The sequence below is a fragment of the Octopus bimaculoides genome, chromosome 10 (genome assembly GCF_001194135.2).
Source record: "Octopus bimaculoides isolate UCB-OBI-ISO-001 chromosome 10, ASM119413v2, whole genome shotgun sequence".
NCBI lineage: Eukaryota > Metazoa > Mollusca > Cephalopoda > Octopoda > Octopodidae > Octopus > Octopus bimaculoides.
In genome coordinates, this window is record NC_068990.1 from 87,297,513 (window position 1) to 87,303,651 (window position 6,139).

The window sequence follows — 6,139 nt, forward strand, 5'->3', positions numbered from 1 at the left end:
ACACACACACACACACACACACACACACACACACACACACACACACATATACACACACACTATAGCTTCAGGCCCACCAAAGCTTTGTGAGTGGATTTCGTATATGGAAACTGAAAGAAGACTGTCGTGTGTGTGTGTGTGTGTGTGTTTGTACCCCCATCATTGCTTGAAATCCTCCGAAAGGACACTCCAACCTCTGGCCCACAGATATGCTATTGCCTTTTTTACCACTATTGGCTGGTCTCCTGCTAACCCCACTTAGGCACTCCCAAATCACTCATCTCTCTTCTTATCTTTCATATTGTTTGTGTTTGTGTTTCTTAGTCCTTATTTTAACAATAATAAGGCCCCCGTCTTTCTTTCCCAAAACATGCTCCCTCTAGAAAGCCACACACACATGACCGGATTCTTTTGGTTTTCGTTCGCTAAATCCAGTCACAGGTTTTCAGTCTAAGGCTACAGTAGAAGCCACTTGCTCAAGGTGCTACATTGTGAGACTGAACTGAAAACCATGTAGGCGGGAAGCAAACTTCTTAACCGCACAACCATGCCTGCACCTTCGTGTGCGTGTGATTGTGAAATTTGTTCTTCAACCAGTCTCAGGCTCAGCCCCACTGTGTGGGACTTCATGCAAGTGTCTTCCAAAATCTTGGGCTAACCAAAATCTTGTAAGTGGATTTGATATGTAGAAACTGAAAAAAAGCCCATTGTGTGTTTGCATTTCCTTGTTTTGATATTATCTGTTTGTTGTAAATGGGTGTAACTGTCATACAAGCAAAGGGATTCATTTCCAATATTTTGCAAAAACTTGTGGTTAAGGAGAAATATCATGTTGCTTGGAAACAGGTGAGGATTGGTGATAGGAAGGGTATCCAGCCATAAAAAAATATGCCTCAGTTAACTCAATGCACTGGAAAATGTATGTTAAAATGATGATGAATGGCGATGAGGCGAGATGACAAAGGACTGAGATACTTGGTGCCTGGCTGTACACAAGAAGACCCTTACCCCACAGCAGAAGTGTTAAGACTGATTCTTCTGGTGGTGTAAAACACTCGTGGTGGCACCACTTACAAGCACCCATGTGGTACTGTGTAAAATCACCCATGCAGCACTTTGTGAAAGTGCTTGTGCAATGCTGCATAGAAGCACCTACATGGTACCATGTAAAAGCAGCCAGCACACTCTGTAAAGTGGTTGGCATTAGGAAGAGCATCCAGCTGTAGAAACCTTGCCAGATAAGACTAGAGTCTGGTGCAGACCCTGCAGCTTGCCAATTCTGGTCACACTGTCCAACCCATGCCAGCATGGACAGCGGATGTTAAATGGTGATGATGAATATTATATGAGAGAGAGAGAGGGAGGGTGTGTGTTAATAAATGACAAATGAACTGGGGTTACATAATCCCACTCCTTGGGCAACAGTTGTTTCTGCTATAGGGAGCTGTGCCCCCATTGGTGATTGACAGTGTGCCATCTTATAGCTTCATCAGAACCTTAAGAGTTTAGATGTTAGGGCATCAGTGAATTCTCACCGCTAGACTCTTAGCTCTGGCATATTGAGCTATAAAAACTGGTTATTGGTTCAGCAATGACTAAACAGAATTATAAAATATATTCATATATCTGTTTTGTATCTAGCTGTAAGATTTTGAGGATTGTTGCTTTTAAGTGTTTGGCTGTGCTCTCTATGTCCACGTCAGAAATCTACTTAAACAGGACTGGCTGAGGCTGTGCTACTTAACAATGACCTGTTGAACTATTTATTTCACACATCAGTGAAACTATGTGGGCAGACATAAAATATTCCATTATTCATTATCAGCAGTAACCATCCATGTTAGTTTTATTGGGAAGAGAAATAGGAAATAGGTGCTGTGACTGTCACGTTTTGAAGCTGTTTACATTATCAAAGTATGTGAAAATAATCAAAAATTAGATCTGATGTGAGCTTACCCATTCTATTGTATAGTGTTCACTAGTCCTTAGTGGTATTCTTTAAAATTACAGATAAGGGATAACCAGTATTATTGGGTGATGGCCATGCCTTTCCGGAGAGCATTAATGATACATTTCGTTTTTGGATTTGGTTTGCAAGATTCTTTATGTGAGTTCGTGTGTTGAAGCATATTCTGTTGTGTCTGGGGAGAGTCATTTTCTTTTTTTGTCTTATAAATTAACACACTCACCAGTAAAATTTTAAAGACACTCACCGGTAAAATTTTACTGGTGAGTGTGTTAAATTATAAGGCACAAGAAGAAAATGACTCTCCCCAGACACAACAGAATTAGTGATACAGATAATGTGAGATTATCCACAACTCTGAATTGAAACTTAACCTACCTGCCTCCTCCTTTGAAAAATGAATGTCTCCCCTAAGGAATTCTGGGGACAAATACTGAACTCCTGTTCCATCCATGAAGTGGATATATACCTCCATCTGGGTAGGAAACTAGTCTGTTATAGCAAGCTCACATTTCCAGATGATTTTTTTCTCTTAGCAAGGAAGCACTGATAATTATAGTTGTATAATTAATTGACTAATAACTCATAGGAACACACTGATAATCAAACATAACATATTCTTTTACTCTTCCTCCTGCCCTTGCACTTCTTCCTCTCACCTCTCTCTCTCTCCCTCACGTTTTCCTCTTGCCTCTCACTTGCACCTCTTCCTCCCATCTTCCTCTCTTGGATCTCCTCTTCCCACCTCTAATCTTTTTGCTACTCTCAGTTAAGTTGGTGTTTATGCAAAGCTGTTGGTGACACCTGGCTGAGTTACACACCTCATCAGCTTGGTAACTTGTAGCAGAAAGCCTGACAAGCTCACCCTCTTCCCTCACTGAATTAGATCATCATCAAACCATTGTTATTTTCTCAACTAGGCAACTGGTATTAACCAGTAATTAACCGTCTGATAGCCTCCATGTTGCTACTGCCTCCTCTAGTATGTTGCTTCCACATCCATACTGTTAATTTTAAAGAGCTTTTAAATAATCCTCTTTCATTTGTTGGGTTATAGAGGTGGTTGACTGATACCCTAGCTCAGTGCTTCTCAAACTGACTAAGAGCATCCCCTTCCTCTTCGAAAAGAAAAGAAGAAAATGAAACTTGTCCCATCTCTCCTCTTATCAATGAAAAGACAATACAAAATAATTTGCACCCATGTAATTTTTCTTTCTTTAACATGGAGTTGGTTAAAATTAAAAAGTTTTAAATCATTATAGATTTATTAAACACAGCATCCCTCTTACTAACTGTGCTATGTGTTAGTATTATAGCTGGGTGACCAACCCACTGGTTGTGGTGGCTCCTATTAAGACTGCTTGACGAAAAGCTCAACATTCATTCATCATCAGGTGAGGTGATCCAGACCTGTTTGATGGAAAGTGTTTCAGCATTACCATTCTGGTAATTTTTTTTTTTTTTTTCTAACAGCATAACCTGGTAGTGCCGTTGTGCAGTAATGTGTGATTTGTGAAAGATTTAGCTGCTTTTTCTAGCAGATAACCATATGTATATAGTTGGTGTGAATCAGTGTCATGACTGGTTAACTTCACTTTCCGATTGTATATGTTGTTGTTAGGCCACAGGTTTATTCCACTCCAGCTGTGAACATATTGTCTTTTATTTGGGCTTAGTACATCCTTTAACCCTCTCATTACCATATTATTGATTGATATATGCTGCTTACATTTCAAATCATTTTGAAAATGAGTTTATTAAAAACAAGAGCACAAACCTCTGCCAAAGCAACACCAACATCCTTTCAACGATTAACCAGAGATTATTTCAGATATTCTCATTTTAAAAATCAACTCGACTGCTCTCACAAACGAGAATACTAAAAATGAACCTGACCACTCTCAAAAATTAAAAGAAAAAACTGGAAAAATAATCCAGAATCCTTGTCTGGTACCGGATCGATCCCAAAATCTAATCAGTTCGTGCCTGTCACGATGCCAAACATCCCTGAAAGTTTCATTTGAATCCATCCAGCAGTTCTTGAGATACCTTGTCCACAGGCAAACAAACACGACACTGAAAACTACCTCCGTTTTAGCTAAGGCAGAGGTAAAATTTTGATGGAATGTTTTAATTCAGATCAAAACACACATTTTTACATCTGAATCAAGGGCAGTTTCAGGTGGACTAGTATCAAAAGGTTTGAAATGGTATGATTTGAGAGAGATTTGGCTATTATTTTTTGGAAGTCTAGTGCCTATTATTTTTTGGAAGTCTAGTGCCTATGTACAGGCTCTCTCAGCAGTTCATGGCTAGTAGTAGTGATGGTCGATATTAAATATATCCGCTGGTCGACCTCTCTTACTGTGTGTAGTAAGCGCGTAGTGGTTAGTTTCATAATCGTGTGACTTTCTCATTAGATACTAGTGTAGTTAATGTCTGTAATGGTGAAGAAATACCATGTAGCTGTCTGTCTCTTTCTCTCTTTACGTGACTAATGTGTTTACACATGGCTAGTTGTATGTTGCTCCCAGCAGAGTTGGGGATCCATCAGAAGTAAAAATTTTTGTTGGTCAGTCAATTTACTGTACCAGGGTCACATAGACACATCCCAATTATAAAGATGTTAAATTCACTAAAAATATTCTTTTCTACTCCAGGCACAAGGCTCAAAATTTTTGGGGAGTGGGGGCTAGTCGATTAGATCAACCCCAGTACACAACTGGTGCTTAATTTATCGACCCCGAAAGGATGAAAAGCAAAGTCAACCTTGGTGGAGTTTGAACTCAGAATGTTAAGACAGATAAAATACTGCTAAGCAGTTCACCCAGTGTGCTAACATTTCTGCCAGCTCACCACCTTAAATTCACTAAAAATATTGTATACACAGACATTGATTGCTAAAATCTTGTTTCTGTGGTTTGTTGCCTATAACGTTGCATATAGAAATAAAACTAGTTAAAAACTCACATGTATTCTGATCACTGTAATGTTTCTCTCATTTCAGTGTTCTTTACTTGCTATTATTTATCGTAGGCATAAAACAGTGGGTCATGCACTGGTTAATAATTACTTTTGACATTCACAAAAGGCTACACATTCAATGGAAATATAGTTAATTAAATCAATCCTAGTACTTGACTGGTGTTCATTTCAGCAAAGTTAATCCTGGCAGTGTTTGAATTTAAAATGTAATGATATATAATTAAGTACTGCTAGGTATTTTCTTTGCCTTCCTATGAATTCTGCCATCCATAGATTTAATGTCATTTTTCTTTCCCATAATATGAATTGTGCTGGGTTGCACTACAATATTTTGATTGTATACTATCTCCTCCACTGCTAATAAATTCAACTCTTGACTTTTTTTCCTGTGTCATCTTTGTCCTTTGAGTTCCATATCTCATTCATTCATAGCTTTTTTCTTTACCTGATATCTCAGTTACATTAACACATCTACACATCAACCCCCCTTTAATCATCAATTACACTTTCACTCATTTGAGTGTGAGAGAAAAGTAACGAGTAATGATCCACTCTTATGCTCATCTTCTTGTACCTTGAGAGTTTGCTCTGGTACCCCGTCACTACCGTCTTTATTTTCTCCCCAGCTACCTTTGTTTGTCCCTCTATTTTATACCCGGCATAAATCCACCTCTCCCTCTCAAAATATCCACCGTCCACTTTAAGGGGGCTTTTTTTTAATATTCTTTTTCTGTCTTGCGAGTTACTTGCTGAGCTTGCTAGTGCCTGTGCCATGTTAAAAGTACCCATCACTCACTGTAAAGTGGTTGGCATTTGGAAGACAGTAATATTATTTAAGGTTGGTTTAGGCAACTATTTCAAGAAGGTCAAACAAGGACATAAAAGATCTCTCCTCCCCCTATCACAATGTCTTTTACTCTTCTGCTGTTTTCTCCTTTCATTGATGCAGTAAATGTCTTGAAACATATGAATTGTGCTCAATATACATGCTTTAATCACTTGCATAGGTATACTTGTTTACTTAGCTGCACTTGTTCACTAGCATGTGTGTACTTGTTCAGTAGCATTTGTGCTTGTTCACTGGCATGTGCATGTTTGTTCACTGGCATGTGCATGTTTGTTCACTGGCATGTGCGCAGTTGTCCATTGGCATGTGTGCAGTTGTCCATTGGCATGTGTGCAGTTGTC

General features: G+C 38.9%; 1 protein-coding gene across 2 annotated transcripts in view; it reads left to right on the forward strand.

Annotated features, from left to right (window-relative positions):
• The window catches only part of LOC106869941 (ras-related protein Rab-5B), an 80,938-nt gene that overhangs the window by 65,277 nt on the left and 9,522 nt on the right, over positions 1-6,139 (forward strand). The gene's annotated exons all lie outside the window — the stretch shown is intronic.